General features: G+C 54.4%; 34 non-coding genes across 34 annotated transcripts; 6 read left to right on the top strand and 28 right to left on the bottom strand.

The window, feature by feature from the left end:
- Positions 1-569: 569 nt before the first annotated feature.
- On the bottom strand, positions 570-643 carry Trnai-aau (transfer RNA isoleucine (anticodon AAU)). The gene has a single exon. It is a non-coding gene; the product is annotated as a tRNA-Ile (tRNA).
- A 198-nt stretch (positions 644-841) lies between these two features.
- Trnae-uuc (transfer RNA glutamic acid (anticodon UUC)) lies at positions 842-913 on the bottom strand. Its single transcript has one exon. It is a non-coding gene; the product is annotated as a tRNA-Glu (tRNA).
- A 281-nt stretch (positions 914-1,194) lies between these two features.
- Trnam-cau (transfer RNA methionine (anticodon CAU)) lies at positions 1,195-1,267 on the bottom strand. The gene has a single exon. It is a non-coding gene; the product is annotated as a tRNA-Met (tRNA).
- A 293-nt stretch (positions 1,268-1,560) lies between these two features.
- Trnag-gcc (transfer RNA glycine (anticodon GCC)) lies at positions 1,561-1,631 on the bottom strand. Its single transcript has one exon. It is a non-coding gene; the product is annotated as a tRNA-Gly (tRNA).
- Positions 1,632-1,972: 341 nt separating this feature from the next.
- On the top strand, positions 1,973-2,044 carry Trnag-ucc (transfer RNA glycine (anticodon UCC)). Its single transcript has one exon. It is a non-coding gene; the product is annotated as a tRNA-Gly (tRNA).
- A 586-nt stretch (positions 2,045-2,630) lies between these two features.
- On the bottom strand, positions 2,631-2,704 carry Trnai-aau (transfer RNA isoleucine (anticodon AAU)). Its single transcript has one exon. It is a non-coding gene; the product is annotated as a tRNA-Ile (tRNA).
- A 198-nt stretch (positions 2,705-2,902) lies between these two features.
- Trnae-uuc (transfer RNA glutamic acid (anticodon UUC)) lies at positions 2,903-2,974 on the bottom strand. The gene has a single exon. It is a non-coding gene; the product is annotated as a tRNA-Glu (tRNA).
- Positions 2,975-3,255: 281 nt separating this feature from the next.
- Trnam-cau (transfer RNA methionine (anticodon CAU)) lies at positions 3,256-3,328 on the bottom strand. The gene has a single exon. It is a non-coding gene; the product is annotated as a tRNA-Met (tRNA).
- Positions 3,329-3,621: 293 nt separating this feature from the next.
- Positions 3,622-3,692, bottom strand: Trnag-gcc (transfer RNA glycine (anticodon GCC)). Its single transcript has one exon. It is a non-coding gene; the product is annotated as a tRNA-Gly (tRNA).
- Positions 3,693-4,033: 341 nt separating this feature from the next.
- Trnag-ucc (transfer RNA glycine (anticodon UCC)) lies at positions 4,034-4,105 on the top strand. The gene has a single exon. It is a non-coding gene; the product is annotated as a tRNA-Gly (tRNA).
- Positions 4,106-4,691: 586 nt separating this feature from the next.
- Trnai-aau (transfer RNA isoleucine (anticodon AAU)) lies at positions 4,692-4,765 on the bottom strand. The gene has a single exon. It is a non-coding gene; the product is annotated as a tRNA-Ile (tRNA).
- Positions 4,766-4,963: 198 nt separating this feature from the next.
- Positions 4,964-5,035, bottom strand: Trnae-uuc (transfer RNA glutamic acid (anticodon UUC)). The gene has a single exon. It is a non-coding gene; the product is annotated as a tRNA-Glu (tRNA).
- Positions 5,036-5,316: 281 nt separating this feature from the next.
- Trnam-cau (transfer RNA methionine (anticodon CAU)) lies at positions 5,317-5,389 on the bottom strand. Its single transcript has one exon. It is a non-coding gene; the product is annotated as a tRNA-Met (tRNA).
- Positions 5,390-5,682: 293 nt separating this feature from the next.
- Trnag-gcc (transfer RNA glycine (anticodon GCC)) lies at positions 5,683-5,753 on the bottom strand. The gene has a single exon. It is a non-coding gene; the product is annotated as a tRNA-Gly (tRNA).
- A 341-nt stretch (positions 5,754-6,094) lies between these two features.
- On the top strand, positions 6,095-6,166 carry Trnag-ucc (transfer RNA glycine (anticodon UCC)). Its single transcript has one exon. It is a non-coding gene; the product is annotated as a tRNA-Gly (tRNA).
- Positions 6,167-6,752: 586 nt separating this feature from the next.
- Positions 6,753-6,826, bottom strand: Trnai-aau (transfer RNA isoleucine (anticodon AAU)). Its single transcript has one exon. It is a non-coding gene; the product is annotated as a tRNA-Ile (tRNA).
- Positions 6,827-7,024: 198 nt separating this feature from the next.
- Positions 7,025-7,096, bottom strand: Trnae-uuc (transfer RNA glutamic acid (anticodon UUC)). The gene has a single exon. It is a non-coding gene; the product is annotated as a tRNA-Glu (tRNA).
- Positions 7,097-7,377: 281 nt separating this feature from the next.
- Trnam-cau (transfer RNA methionine (anticodon CAU)) lies at positions 7,378-7,450 on the bottom strand. The gene has a single exon. It is a non-coding gene; the product is annotated as a tRNA-Met (tRNA).
- Positions 7,451-7,743: 293 nt separating this feature from the next.
- On the bottom strand, positions 7,744-7,814 carry Trnag-gcc (transfer RNA glycine (anticodon GCC)). Its single transcript has one exon. It is a non-coding gene; the product is annotated as a tRNA-Gly (tRNA).
- A 341-nt stretch (positions 7,815-8,155) lies between these two features.
- Trnag-ucc (transfer RNA glycine (anticodon UCC)) lies at positions 8,156-8,227 on the top strand. Its single transcript has one exon. It is a non-coding gene; the product is annotated as a tRNA-Gly (tRNA).
- Positions 8,228-8,813: 586 nt separating this feature from the next.
- Positions 8,814-8,887, bottom strand: Trnai-aau (transfer RNA isoleucine (anticodon AAU)). Its single transcript has one exon. It is a non-coding gene; the product is annotated as a tRNA-Ile (tRNA).
- A 198-nt stretch (positions 8,888-9,085) lies between these two features.
- Positions 9,086-9,157, bottom strand: Trnae-uuc (transfer RNA glutamic acid (anticodon UUC)). The gene has a single exon. It is a non-coding gene; the product is annotated as a tRNA-Glu (tRNA).
- Positions 9,158-9,438: 281 nt separating this feature from the next.
- Trnam-cau (transfer RNA methionine (anticodon CAU)) lies at positions 9,439-9,511 on the bottom strand. The gene has a single exon. It is a non-coding gene; the product is annotated as a tRNA-Met (tRNA).
- A 293-nt stretch (positions 9,512-9,804) lies between these two features.
- Positions 9,805-9,875, bottom strand: Trnag-gcc (transfer RNA glycine (anticodon GCC)). The gene has a single exon. It is a non-coding gene; the product is annotated as a tRNA-Gly (tRNA).
- Positions 9,876-10,216: 341 nt separating this feature from the next.
- Trnag-ucc (transfer RNA glycine (anticodon UCC)) lies at positions 10,217-10,288 on the top strand. Its single transcript has one exon. It is a non-coding gene; the product is annotated as a tRNA-Gly (tRNA).
- Positions 10,289-10,874: 586 nt separating this feature from the next.
- Trnai-aau (transfer RNA isoleucine (anticodon AAU)) lies at positions 10,875-10,948 on the bottom strand. The gene has a single exon. It is a non-coding gene; the product is annotated as a tRNA-Ile (tRNA).
- A 198-nt stretch (positions 10,949-11,146) lies between these two features.
- Trnae-uuc (transfer RNA glutamic acid (anticodon UUC)) lies at positions 11,147-11,218 on the bottom strand. Its single transcript has one exon. It is a non-coding gene; the product is annotated as a tRNA-Glu (tRNA).
- Positions 11,219-11,499: 281 nt separating this feature from the next.
- On the bottom strand, positions 11,500-11,572 carry Trnam-cau (transfer RNA methionine (anticodon CAU)). The gene has a single exon. It is a non-coding gene; the product is annotated as a tRNA-Met (tRNA).
- Positions 11,573-11,865: 293 nt separating this feature from the next.
- Trnag-gcc (transfer RNA glycine (anticodon GCC)) lies at positions 11,866-11,936 on the bottom strand. Its single transcript has one exon. It is a non-coding gene; the product is annotated as a tRNA-Gly (tRNA).
- A 341-nt stretch (positions 11,937-12,277) lies between these two features.
- Trnag-ucc (transfer RNA glycine (anticodon UCC)) lies at positions 12,278-12,349 on the top strand. The gene has a single exon. It is a non-coding gene; the product is annotated as a tRNA-Gly (tRNA).
- A 586-nt stretch (positions 12,350-12,935) lies between these two features.
- Trnai-aau (transfer RNA isoleucine (anticodon AAU)) lies at positions 12,936-13,009 on the bottom strand. The gene has a single exon. It is a non-coding gene; the product is annotated as a tRNA-Ile (tRNA).
- Positions 13,010-13,207: 198 nt separating this feature from the next.
- Positions 13,208-13,279, bottom strand: Trnae-uuc (transfer RNA glutamic acid (anticodon UUC)). The gene has a single exon. It is a non-coding gene; the product is annotated as a tRNA-Glu (tRNA).
- Positions 13,280-13,560: 281 nt separating this feature from the next.
- On the bottom strand, positions 13,561-13,633 carry Trnam-cau (transfer RNA methionine (anticodon CAU)). The gene has a single exon. It is a non-coding gene; the product is annotated as a tRNA-Met (tRNA).
- Positions 13,634-13,926: 293 nt separating this feature from the next.
- On the bottom strand, positions 13,927-13,997 carry Trnag-gcc (transfer RNA glycine (anticodon GCC)). The gene has a single exon. It is a non-coding gene; the product is annotated as a tRNA-Gly (tRNA).
- Between the last annotated feature and the right edge of the window lie 266 nt (positions 13,998-14,263).

The raw sequence follows: 14,263 nt of genomic DNA, 5'->3' as shown, positions 1-14,263 counted from the left end.
CGTATGAGTACTTTTGCCACGCGCTCTTAAACTATTGTTTTTTCGCCCTCTTACTCGCTGCATACCAGCCCTTAGTGTGTCTCGACTTGTCTCGACTTTGCTCAGCTGACGCGAGAGCTGACGCTCTCAAATCGGCCTATATCAAAACGACAAGCACGAGAAACGACTGAGAGAGGTAAGGAGAGGCGAGGCGAGGCGATGGACACACAGCACGCCCCCTTCATTTCACGGTGGCGTCTCCCTGGCCGAATCGGGCTGTAGCTCCGAAAACAAAGGAGAAACAAAAATAGGAAGTAAAACTGCCAATAGTGCCCTGTGTTCCCATGCGCTCACCCGCCCAAGTACTGACAAGGGCCAAAGTTGTTACGCATCGGCAATCGGACATTTTCTTTCATTTTCTCTAACCAGTGTATTCAAGATATTATGGCCATTGCCGAGTGAATGCTGTAGTGCTTCCCGACGAGTCGGGTTCGGATCCTCTGTCAACTTCCACGCAGGGTGATGATCATTTGGTCATCACACTCGCCAGCTGAAATCGGCGCTGCCTTTTCGCAGTAGTAAAAGAGAAGTGGCCCGTGGGGGGATCGAACCCACGACCTTCGCGTTATTAGCACGACGCTCTAACCAACTGAGCTAACGGGCCTCGGCAGATGCAGTTGCTCAGCCCTACGCTGGAATCAGGTGGCATGAAGCCATACACCATTCCTATGGTCGTCGTGTGTCTGCTTCCCTAGTCTATATTCTGCTGACGGTCACGAAACAGTAGCTATATTGCGAGCAGGACGGGAAACGGCCGCTCGGACAGCTCAAACTTGTCACGATTCGTGTGGAAAAAATTCCGTTCCGGTACCGGGAATCGAACCCGGGCCTCCTGGGTGAAAGCCAGGTATCCTAGCCACTAGACCACACCGGATGCGGCCGTTTCATTCGACCGTTCGTACGGTCGCTTGTCGCATTGTCGCTCTCTTTGCGAGCATCTTTGCACATACTGACTGGCAAGGCGCGCACCTCAAACGTCGCAGAGCAATGCTTTTGGCTTCATGCTGTGCTGGGAGAAGAGGAATAGGGAAGCTGTATGTAGCAATAACAGGAAGTAAACATTTTCCCGCTGAAGCGTTGAAACGTTGTGGATAACAAACAAGAAATAAGTTGGCGCCCTAGCAACAGCACCACCTTCAGTCACAGAAAATTAGATGCCCCGGGTGAGGATCGAACTCACGACCTTAAGATCATGAGACTTACGCGCTGCCTACTGCGCTACCGAGGCAGGCGATCGTTAGACCTTCTGGAATCTTGGTAAGTATCGAATACAAGTGGTAGAGAGTCTGCACTCCCTGGCTCATTTTTTCTGTTGCTACACGTGCATTCACGGCGCGGCAGGCAACTTGCGATGCTAGGCCGACGCCAGTATGTACAATAGCACGCAGGAGTCCAAACGAGCAGTCGTCCGCGCTGCATGATTGGTTCTTTCCATACGGAATCCCGCGGTTCATTCTCATGGCTCACGCAGTTCGAGTGCGAAAGACACGCAGCACCCCTACCGGAGAAAAAACAAAATGATGCATCGGCCGGGAATCGAACCCGGGCCGCCCGCGTGGCAGGCGAGCATTCTACCACTGAACCACCGATGCTCGGGCCAGCGGTACCTTCACGCTGCTTCCCGAGCAGATGTCTCAAGGGAAAGTGGGACTGCCGTCAAGCGCCGTAGCATTCTGTGGAGAAGATGCTGCAGACGCTGAATCCTGCACTGCACTGCTTAAAGATGCCGCCAGAACGCGGTCCTCTGCGTACTCTTGCGTCGCCGGCGCCGACTCTTGCCAAAGGATGCGAAATGTGCGCGGATACGCTGTCCGAATGCGTCTGGATGTGCTCCCCTAGCCTGCCTCGAAATGCGCCTGCCGGGTACGATCACCTTCGGCCGCTGCCGACAGGCGGGAAGCCGACTCAGCGCGGTGGCGGGGCGCTCGCTTGGGCGGTCGTGGTGTAATGGTCAGCATAGTTGCCTTCCAAGCAGTTGATCCGGGTTCGATTCCCGGCCACCGCAGCAGGCTTTTAATTTCGCGTATGAGTACTTTTGCCACGCGCTCTTAAACTATTGTTTTTTCGCCCTCTTACTCGCTGCATACCAGCCCTTAGTGTGTCTCGACTTGTCTCGACTTTGCTCAGCTGACGCGAGAGCTGACGCTCTCAAATCGGCCTATATCAAAACGACAAGCACGAGAAACGACTGAGAGAGGTAAGGAGAGGCGAGGCGAGGCGATGGACACACAGCACGCCCCCTTCATTTCACGGTGGCGTCTCCCTGGCCGAATCGGGCTGTAGCTCCGAAAACAAAGGAGAAACAAAAATAGGAAGTAAAACTGCCAATAGTGCCCTGTGTTCCCATGCGCTCACCCGCCCAAGTACTGACAAGGGCCAAAGTTGTTACGCATCGGCAATCGGACATTTTCTTTCATTTTCTCTAACCAGTGTATTCAAGATATTATGGCCATTGCCGAGTGAATGCTGTAGTGCTTCCCGACGAGTCGGGTTCGGATCCTCTGTCAACTTCCACGCAGGGTGATGATCATTTGGTCATCACACTCGCCAGCTGAAATCGGCGCTGCCTTTTCGCAGTAGTAAAAGAGAAGTGGCCCGTGGGGGGATCGAACCCACGACCTTCGCGTTATTAGCACGACGCTATAACCAACTGAGCTAACGGGCCTCGGCAGATGCAGTTGCTCAGCCCTACGCTGGAATCAGGTGGCATGAAGCCATACACCATTCCTATGGTCGTCGTGTGTCTGCTTCCCTAGTCTATATTCTGCTGACGGTCACGAAACAGTAGCTATATTGCGAGCAGGACGGGAAACGGCCGCTCGGACAGCTCAAACTTGTCACGATTCGTGTGGAAAAAATTCCGTTCCGGTACCGGGAATCGAACCCGGGCCTCCTGGGTGAAAGCCAGGTATCCTAGCCACTAGACCACACCGGATGCGGCCGTTTCATTCGACCGTTCGTACGGTCGCTTGTCGCATTGTCGCTCTCTTTGCGAGCATCTTTGCACATACTGACTGGCAAGGCGCGCACCTCAAACGTCGCAGAGCAATGCTTTTGGCTTCATGCTGTGCTGGGAGAAGAGGAATAGGGAAGCTGTATGTAGCAATAACAGGAAGTAAACATTTTCCCGCTGAAGCGTTGAAACGTTGTGGATAACAAACAAGAAATAAGTTGGCGCCCTAGCAACAGCACCACCTTCAGTCACAGAAAATTAGATGCCCCGGGTGAGGATCGAACTCACGACCTTAAGATCATGAGACTTACGCGCTGCCTACTGCGCTACCGAGGCAGGCGATCGTTAGACCTTCTGGAATCTTGGTAAGTATCGAATACAAGTGGTAGAGAGTCTGCACTCCCTGGCTCATTTTTTCTGTTGCTACACGTGCATTCACGGCGCGGCAGGCAACTTGCGATGCTAGGCCGACGCCAGTATGTACAATAGCACGCAGGAGTCCAAACGAGCAGTCGTCCGCGCTGCATGATTGGTTCTTTCCATACGGAATCCCGCGGTTCATTCTCATGGCTCACGCAGTTCGAGTGCGAAAGACACGCAGCACCCCTACCGGAGAAAAAACAAAATGATGCATCGGCCGGGAATCGAACCCGGGCCGCCCGCGTGGCAGGCGAGCATTCTACCACTGAACCACCGATGCTCGGGCCAGCGGTACCTTCACGCTGCTTCCCGAGCAGATGTCTCAAGGGAAAGTGGGACTGCCGTCAAGCGCCGTAGCATTCTGTGGAGAAGATGCTGCAGACGCTGAATCCTGCACTGCACTGCTTAAAGATGCCGCCAGAACGCGGTCCTCTGCGTACTCTTGCGTCGCCGGCGCCGACTCTTGCCAAAGGATGCGAAATGTGCGCGGATACGCTGTCCGAATGCGTCTGGATGTGCTCCCCTAGCCTGCCTCGAAATGCGCCTGCCGGGTACGATCACCTTCGGCCGCTGCCGACAGGCGGGAAGCCGACTCAGCGCGGTGGCGGGGCGCTCGCTTGTGCGGTCGTGGTGTAATGGTCAGCATAGTTGCCTTCCAAGCAGTTGATCCGGGTTCGATTCCCGGCCACCGCAGCAGGCTTTTAATTTCGCGTATGAGTACTTTTGCCACGCGCTCTTAAACTATTGTTTTTTCGCCCTCTTACTCGCTGCATACCAGCCCTTAGTGTGTCTCGACTTGTCTCGACTTTGCTCAGCTGACGCGAGAGCTGACGCTCTCAAATCGGCCTATATCAAAACGACAAGCACGAGAAACGACTGAGAGAGGTAAGGAGAGGCGAGGCGAGGCGATGGACACACAGCACGCCCCCTTCATTTCACGGTGGCGTCTCCCTGGCCGAATCGGGCTGTAGCTCCGAAAACAAAGGAGAAACAAAAATAGGAAGTAAAACTGCCAATAGTGCCCTGTGTTCCCATGCGCTCACCCGCCCAAGTACTGACAAGGGCCAAAGTTGTTACGCATCGGCAATCGGACATTTTCTTTCATTTTCTCTAACCAGTGTATTCAAGATATTATGGCCATTGCCGAGTGAATGCTGTAGTGCTTCCCGACGAGTCGGGTTCGGATCCTCTGTCAACTTCCACGCAGGGTGATGATCATTTGGTCATCACACTCGCCAGCTGAAATCGGCGCTGCCTTTTCGCAGTAGTAAAAGAGAAGTGGCCCGTGGGGGGATCGAACCCACGACCTTCGCGTTATTAGCACGACGCTCTAACCAACTGAGCTAACGGGCCTCGGCAGATGCAGTTGCTCAGCCCTACGCTGGAATCAGGTGGCATGAAGCCATACACCATTCCTATGGTCGTCGTGTGTCTGCTTCCCTAGTCTATATTCTGCTGACGGTCACGAAACAGTAGCTATATTGCGAGCAGGACGGGAAACGGCCGCTCGGACAGCTCAAACTTGTCACGATTCGTGTGGAAAAAATTCCGTTCCGGTACCGGGAATCGAACCCGGGCCTCCTGGGTGAAAGCCAGGTATCCTAGCCACTAGACCACACCGGATGCGGCCGTTTCATTCGACCGTTCGTACGGTCGCTTGTCGCATTGTCGCTCTCTTTGCGAGCATCTTTGCACATACTGACTGGCAAGGCGCGCACCTCAAACGTCGCAGAGCAATGCTTTTGGCTTCATGCTGTGCTGGGAGAAGAGGAATAGGGAAGCTGTATGTAGCAATAACAGGAAGTAAACATTTTCCCGCTGAAGCGTTGAAACGTTGTGGATAACAAACAAGAAATAAGTTGGCGCCCTAGCAACAGCACCACCTTCAGTCACAGAAAATTAGATGCCCCGGGTGAGGATCGAACTCACGACCTTAAGATCATGAGACTTACGCGCTGCCTACTGCGCTACCGAGGCAGGCGATCGTTAGACCTTCTGGAATCTTGGTAAGTATCGAATACAAGTGGTAGAGAGTCTGCACTCCCTGGCTCATTTTTTCTGTTGCTACACGTGCATTCACGGCGCGGCAGGCAACTTGCGATGCTAGGCCGACGCCAGTATGTACAATAGCACGCAGGAGTCCAAACGAGCAGTCGTCCGCGCTGCATGATTGGTTCTTTCCATACGGAATCCCGCGGTTCATTCTCATGGCTCACGCAGTTCGAGTGCGAAAGACACGCAGCACCCCTACCGGAGAAAAAACAAAATGATGCATCGGCCGGGAATCGAACCCGGGCCGCCCGCGTGGCAGGCGAGCATTCTACCACTGAACCACCGATGCTCGGGCCAGCGGTACCTTCACGCTGCTTCCCGAGCAGATGTCTCAAGGGAAAGTGGGACTGCCGTCAAGCGCCGTAGCATTCTGTGGAGAAGATGCTGCAGACGCTGAATCCTGCACTGCACTGCTTAAAGATGCCGCCAGAACGCGGTCCTCTGCGTACTCTTGCGTCGCCGGCGCCGACTCTTGCCAAAGGATGCGAAATGTGCGCGGATACGCTGTCCGAATGCGTCTGGATGTGCTCCCCTAGCCTGCCTCGAAATGCGCCTGCCGGGTACGATCACCTTCGGCCGCTGCCGACAGGCGGGAAGCCGACTCAGCGCGGTGGCGGGGCGCTCGCTTGTGCGGTCGTGGTGTAATGGTCAGCATAGTTGCCTTCCAAGCAGTTGATCCGGGTTCGATTCCCGGCCACCGCAGCAGGCTTTTAATTTCGCGTATGAGTACTTTTGCCACGCGCTCTTAAACTATTGTTTTTTCGCCCTCTTACTCGCTGCATACCAGCCCTTAGTGTGTCTCGACTTGTCTCGACTTTGCTCAGCTGACGCGAGAGCTGACGCTCTCAAATCGGCCTATATCAAAACGACAAGCACGAGAAACGACTGAGAGAGGTAAGGAGAGGCGAGGCGAGGCGATGGACACACAGCACGCCCCCTTCATTTCACGGTGGCGTCTCCCTGGCCGAATCGGGCTGTAGCTCCGAAAACAAAGGAGAAACAAAAATAGGAAGTAAAACTGCCAATAGTGCCCTGTGTTCCCATGCGCTCACCCGCCCAAGTACTGACAAGGGCCAAAGTTGTTACGCATCGGCAATCGGACATTTTCTTTCATTTTCTCTAACCAGTGTATTCAAGATATTATGGCCATTGCCGAGTGAATGCTGTAGTGCTTCCCGACGAGTCGGGTTCGGATCCTCTGTCAACTTCCACGCAGGGTGATGATCATTTGGTCATCACACTCGCCAGCTGAAATCGGCGCTGCCTTTTCGCAGTAGTAAAAGAGAAGTGGCCCGTGGGGGGATCGAACCCACGACCTTCGCGTTATTAGCACGACGCTCTAACCAACTGAGCTAACGGGCCTCGGCAGATGCAGTTGCTCAGCCCTACGCTGGAATCAGGTGGCATGAAGCCATACACCATTCCTATGGTCGTCGTGTGTCTGCTTCCCTAGTCTATATTCTGCTGACGGTCACGAAACAGTAGCTATATTGCGAGCAGGACGGGAAACGGCCGCTCGGACAGCTCAAACTTGTCACGATTCGTGTGGAAAAAATTCCGTTCCGGTACCGGGAATCGAACCCGGGCCTCCTGGGTGAAAGCCAGGTATCCTAGCCACTAGACCACACCGGATGCGGCCGTTTCATTCGACCGTTCGTACGGTCGCTTGTCGCATTGTCGCTCTCTTTGCGAGCATCTTTGCACATACTGACTGGCAAGGCGCGCACCTCAAACGTCGCAGAGCAATGCTTTTGGCTTCATGCTGTGCTGGGAGAAGAGGAATAGGGAAGCTGTATGTAGCAATAACAGGAAGTAAACATTTTCCCGCTGAAGCGTTGAAACGTTGTGGATAACAAACAAGAAATAAGTTGGCGCCCTAGCAACAGCACCACCTTCAGTCACAGAAAATTAGATGCCCCGGGTGAGGATCGAACTCACGACCTTAAGATCATGAGACTTACGCGCTGCCTACTGCGCTACCGAGGCAGGCGATCGTTAGACCTTCTGGAATCTTGGTAAGTATCGAATACAAGTGGTAGAGAGTCTGCACTCCCTGGCTCATTTTTTCTGTTGCTACACGTGCATTCACGGCGCGGCAGGCAACTTGCGATGCTAGGCCGACGCCAGTATGTACAATAGCACGCAGGAGTCCAAACGAGCAGTCGTCCGCGCTGCATGATTGGTTCTTTCCATACGGAATCCCGCGGTTCATTCTCATGGCTCACGCAGTTCGAGTGCGAAAGACACGCAGCACCCCTACCGGAGAAAAAACAAAATGATGCATCGGCCGGGAATCGAACCCGGGCCGCCCGCGTGGCAGGCGAGCATTCTACCACTGAACCACCGATGCTCGGGCCAGCGGTACCTTCACGCTGCTTCCCGAGCAGATGTCTCAAGGGAAAGTGGGACTGCCGTCAAGCGCCGTAGCATTCTGTGGAGAAGATGCTGCAGACGCTGAATCCTGCACTGCACTGCTTAAAGATGCCGCCAGAACGCGGTCCTCTGCGTACTCTTGCGTCGCCGGCGCCGACTCTTGCCAAAGGATGCGAAATGTGCGCGGATACGCTGTCCGAATGCGTCTGGATGTGCTCCCCTAGCCTGCCTCGAAATGCGCCTGCCGGGTACGATCACCTTCGGCCGCTGCCGACAGGCGGGAAGCCGACTCAGCGCGGTGGCGGGGCGCTCGCTTGGGCGGTCGTGGTGTAATGGTCAGCATAGTTGCCTTCCAAGCAGTTGATCCGGGTTCGATTCCCGGCCACCGCAGCAGGCTTTTAATTTCGCGTATGAGTACTTTTGCCACGCGCTCTTAAACTATTGTTTTTTCGCCCTCTTACTCGCTGCATACCAGCCCTTAGTGTGTCTCGACTTGTCTCGACTTTGCTCAGCTGACGCGAGAGCTGACGCTCTCAAATCGGCCTATATCAAAACGACAAGCACGAGAAACGACTGAGAGAGGTAAGGAGAGGCGAGGCGAGGCGATGGACACACAGCACGCCCCCTTCATTTCACGGTGGCGTCTCCCTGGCCGAATCGGGCTGTAGCTCCGAAAACAAAGGAGAAACAAAAATAGGAAGTAAAACTGCCAATAGTGCCCTGTGTTCCCATGCGCTCACCCGCCAAAGTACTGACAAGGGCCAAAGTTGTTACGCATCGGCAATCGGACATTTTCTTTCATTTTCTCTAACCAGTGTATTCAAGATATTATGGCCATTGCCGAGTGAATGCTGTAGTGCTTCCCGACGAGTCGGGTTCGGATCCTCTGTCAACTTCCACGCAGGGTGATGATCATTTGGTCATCACACTCGCCAGCTGAAATCGGCGCTGCCTTTTCGCAGTAGTAAAAGAGAAGTGGCCCGTGGGGGGATCGAACCCACGACCTTCGCGTTATTAGCACGACGCTCTAACCAACTGAGCTAACGGGCCTCGGCAGATGCAGTTGCTCAGCCCTACGCTGGAATCAGGTGGCATGAAGCCATACACCATTCCTATGGTCGTCGTGTGTCTGCTTCCCTAGTCTATATTCTGCTGACGGTCACGAAACAGTAGCTATATTGCGAGCAGGACGGGAAACGGCCGCTCGGACAGCTCAAACTTGTCACGATTCGTGTGGAAAAAATTCCGTTCCGGTACCGGGAATCGAACCCGGGCCTCCTGGGTGAAAGCCAGGTATCCTAGCCACTAGACCACACCGGATGCGGCCGTTTCATTCGACCGTTCGTACGGTCGCTTGTCGCATTGTCGCTCTCTTTGCGAGCATCTTTGCACATACTGACTGGCAAGGCGCGCACCTCAAACGTCGCAGAGCAATGCTTTTGGCTTCATGCTGTGCTGGGAGAAGAGGAATAGGGAAGCTGTATGTAGCAATAACAGGAAGTAAACATTTTCCCGCTGAAGCGTTGAAACGTTGTGGATAACAAACAAGAAATAAGTTGGCGCCCTAGCAACAGCACCACCTTCAGTCACAGAAAATTAGATGCCCCGGGTGAGGATCGAACTCACGACCTTAAGATCATGAGACTTACGCGCTGCCTACTGCGCTACCGAGGCAGGCGATCGTTAGACCTTCTGGAATCTTGGTAAGTATCGAATACAAGTGGTAGAGAGTCTGCACTCCCTGGCTCATTTTTTCTGTTGCTACACGTGCATTCACGGCGCGGCAGGCAACTTGCGATGCTAGGCCGACGCCAGTATGTACAATAGCACGCAGGAGTCCAAACGAGCAGTCGTCCGCGCTGCATGATTGGTTCTTTCCATACGGAATCCCGCGGTTCATTCTCATGGCTCACGCAGTTCGAGTGCGAAAGACACGCAGCACCCCTACCGGAGAAAAAACAAAATGATGCATCGGCCGGGAATCGAACCCGGGCCGCCCGCGTGGCAGGCGAGCATTCTACCACTGAACCACCGATGCTCGGGCCAGCGGTACCTTCACGCTGCTTCCCGAGCAGATGTCTCAAGGGAAAGTGGGACTGCCGTCAAGCGCCGTAGCATTCTGTGGAGAAGATGCTGCAGACGCTGAATCCTGCACTGCACTGCTTAAAGATGCCGCCAGAACGCGGTCCTCTGCGTACTCTTGCGTCGCCGGCGCCGACTCTTGCCAAAGGATGCGAAATGTGCGCGGATACGCTGTCCGAATGCGTCTGGATGTGCTCCCCTAGCCTGCCTCGAAATGCGCCTGCCGGGTACGATCACCTTCGGCCGCTGCCGACAGGCGGGAAGCCGACTCAGCGCGGTGGCGGGGCGCTCGCTTGTGCGGTCGTGGTGTAATGGTCAGCATAGTTGCCTTCCAAGCAGTTGATCCGGGTTCGATTCCCGGCCACCGCAGCAGGCTTTTAATTTCGCGTATGAGTACTTTTGCCACGCGCTCTTAAACTATTGTTTTTTCGCCCTCTTACTCGCTGCATACCAGCCCTTAGTGTGTCTCGACTTGTCTCGACTTTGCTCAGCTGACGCGAGAGCTGACGCTCTCAAATCGGCCTATATCAAAACGACAAGCACGAGAAACGACTGAGAGAGGTAAGGAGAGGCGAGGCGAGGCGATGGACACACAGCACGCCCCCTTCATTTCACGGTGGCGTCTCCCTGGCCGAATCGGGCTGTAGCTCCGAAAACAAAGGAGAAACAAAAATAGGAAGTAAAACTGCCAATAGTGCCCTGTGTTCCCATGCGCTCACCCGCCCAAGTACTGACAAGGGCCAAAGTTGTTACGCATCGGCAATCGGACATTTTCTTTCATTTTCTCTAACCAGTGTATTCAAGATATTATGGCCATTGCCGAGTGAATGCTGTAGTGCTTCCCGACGAGTCGGGTTCGGATCCTCTGTCAACTTCCACGCAGGGTGATGATCATTTGGTCATCACACTCGCCAGCTGAAATCGGCGCTGCCTTTTCGCAGTAGTAAAAGAGAAGTGGCCCGTGGGGGGATCGAACCCACGACCTTCGCGTTATTAGCACGACGCTCTAACCAACTGAGCTAACGGGCCTCGGCAGATGCAGTTGCTCAGCCCTACGCTGGAATCAGGTGGCATGAAGCCATACACCATTCCTATGGTCGTCGTGTGTCTGCTTCCCTAGTCTATATTCTGCTGACGGTCACGAAACAGTAGCTATATTGCGAGCAGGACGGGAAACGGCCGCTCGGACAGCTCAAACTTGTCACGATTCGTGTGGAAAAAATTCCGTTCCGGTACCGGGAATCGAACCCGGGCCTCCTGGGTGAAAGCCAGGTATCCTAGCCACTAGACCACACCGGATGCGGCCGTTTCATTCGACCGTTCGTACGGTCGCTTGTCGCATTGTCGCTCTCTTTGCGAGCATCTTTGCACATACTGACTGGCAAGGCGCGCACCTCAAACGTCGCAGAGCAATGCTTTTGGCTTCATGCTGTGCTGGGAGAAGAGGAATAGGGAAGCTGTATGTAGCAATAACAGGAAGTAAACATTTTCCCGCTGAAGCGTTGAAACGTTGTGGATAACAAACAAGAAATAAGTTGGCGCCCTAGCAACAGCACCACCTTCAGTCACAGAAAATTAGATGCCCCGGGTGAGGATCGAACTCACGACCTTAAGATCATGAGACTTACGCGCTGCCTACTGCGCTACCGAGGCAGGCGATCGTTAGACCTTCTGGAATCTTGGTAAGTATCGAATACAAGTGGTAGAGAGTCTGCACTCCCTGGCTCATTTTTTCTGTTGCTACACGTGCATTCACGGCGCGGCAGGCAACTTGCGATGCTAGGCCGACGCCAGTATGTACAATAGCACGCAGGAGTCCAAACGAGCAGTCGTCCGCGCTGCATGATTGGTTCTTTCCATACGGAATCCCGCGGTTCATTCTCATGGCTCACGCAGTTCGAGTGCGAAAGACACGCAGCACCCCTACCGGAGAAAAAACAAAATGATGCATCGGCCGGGAATCGAACCCGGGCCGCCCGCGTGGCAGGCGAGCATTCTACCACTGAACCACCGATGCTCGGGCCAGCGGTACCTTCACGCTGCTTCCCGAGCAGATGTCTCAAGGGAAAGTGGGACTGCCGTCAAGCGCCGTAGCATTCTGTGGAGAAGATGCTGCAGACGCTGAATCCTGCACTGCACTGCTTAAAGATGCCGCCAGAACGCGGTCCTCTGCGTACTCTTGCGTCGCCGGCGCCGACTCTTGCCAAAGGATGCGAAATGTGCGCGGATACGCTGTCCGAATGCGTCTGGATGTGCTCCCCTAGCCTGCCTCGAAATGCGCCTGCCGGGTACGATCACCTTCGGCCGCTGCCGACAGGCGGGAAGCCGACTCAGCGCGGTGGCGGGGCGCTCGCTTGGGCGGTCGTGGTGTAATGGTCAGCATAGTTGCCTTCCAAGCAGTTGATCCGGGTTCGATTCCCGGCCACCGCAGCAGGCTTTTAATTTCGCGTATGAGTACTTTTGCCACGCGCTCTTAAACTATTGTTTTTTCGCCCTCTTACTCGCTGCATACCAGCCCTTAGTGTGTCTCGACTTGTCTCGACTTTGCTCAGCTGACGCGAGAGCTGACGCTCTCAAATCGGCCTATATCAAAACGACAAGCACGAGAAACGACTGAGAGAGGTAAGGAGAGGCGAGGCGAGGCGATGGACACACAGCACGCCCCCTTCATTTCACGGTGGCGTCTCCCTGGCCGAATCGGGCTGTAGCTCCGAAAACAAAGGAGAAACAAAAATAGGAAGTAAAACTGCCAATAGTGCCCTGTGTTCCCATGCGCTCACCCGCCAAAGTACTGACAAGGGCCAAAGTTGTTACGCATCGGCAATCGGACATTTTCTTTCATTTTCTCTAACCAGTGTATTCAAGATATTATGGCCATTGCCGAGTGAATGCTGTAGTGCTTCCCGACGAGTCGGGTTCGGATCCTCTGTCAACTTCCACGCAGGGTGATGATCATTTGGTCATCACACTCGCCAGCTGAAATCGGCGCTGCCTTTTCGCAGTAGTAAAAGAGAAGTGGCCCGTGGGGGGATCGAACCCACGACCTTCGCGTTATTAGCACGACGCTCTAACCAACTGAGCTAACGGGCCTCGGCAGATGCAGTTGCTCAGCCCTACGCTGGAATCAGGTGGCATGAAGCCATACACCATTCCTATGGTCGTCGTGTGTCTGCTTCCCTAGTCTATATTCTGCTGACGGTCACGAAACAGTAGCTATATTGCGAGCAGGACGGGAAACGGCCGCTCGGACAGCTCAAACTTGTCACGATTCGTGTGGAAAAAATTCCGTTCCGGTACCGGGAATCGAACCCGGGCCTCCTGGGTGAAAGCCAGGTATCCTAGCCACTAGACCACACCGGATGCGGCCGTTTCATTCGACCGTTCGTACGGTCGCTTGTCGCATTGTCGCTCTCTTTGCGAGCATCTTTGCACATACTGACTGGCAAGGCGCGCACCTCAAACGTCGCAGAGCAATGCTTTTGGCTTCATGCTGTGCTGGGAGAAGAGGAATAGTTAAGCTGTATGTAGCAATAACAGGAAGTAAACATTTTCCCGCTGAAGCGTTGAAACGTTGTGGATAACAAACAAGAAATAAGTTGGCGCCCTAGCAACAGCACCACCTTCAGTCACAGAAAATTAGATGCCCCGGGTGTGGATCGAACTCACGACCTTAAGATTATGAGACTTACGCGCTGCCTACTGCGCTACCGAGGCAGGCGATCGTTAGACCTTCTGGAATCTTGGTAAGTATCGAATACAAGTGGTAGAGAGTCTGCACTCCCTGGCTCATTTTTTCTGTTGCTACACGTGCATTCACGGCGCGGCAGGCAACTTGCGATGCTAGGCCGACGCCAGTATGTACAATAGCACGCAGGAGTCCAAACGAGCAGTCGTCCGCGCTGCATGATTGGTTCTTTCCATACGGAATCCCGCGGTTCATTCTCATGGCTCACGCAGTTCGAGTGCGAAAGACACGCAGCACCCCTACCGGAGAAAAAACAAAATGATGCATCGGCCGGGAATCGAACCCGGGCCGCCCGCGTGGCAGGCGAGCATTCTACCACTGAACCACCGATGCTCGGGCCAGCGGTACCTTCACGCTGCTTCCCGAGCAGATGTCTCAAGGGAAAGTGGGACTGCCGTCAAGCGCCGTAGCATTCTGTGGAGAAGATGCTGCAGACGCTGAATCCTGCACTGCACTGCTTAAAGATGCCGCCAGAACGCGGTCCTCTGCGTACTCTTGCGTCGCCGGCGCCGACTCTTGCCAAAGGATGCGAAATGTGCGCGGATACGCTGTCCGAATGCGTCTGGATGTGCTCCCCTAGCCTGCCTCGAAATGCGCCT

Source organism: Schistocerca serialis, unplaced genomic scaffold, assembly GCF_023864345.2.
Source record: "Schistocerca serialis cubense isolate TAMUIC-IGC-003099 unplaced genomic scaffold, iqSchSeri2.2 HiC_scaffold_1157, whole genome shotgun sequence".
NCBI lineage: Eukaryota > Metazoa > Arthropoda > Insecta > Orthoptera > Acrididae > Schistocerca > Schistocerca serialis.
This window is presented reverse-complemented; position numbering and strand designations above follow the sequence as displayed.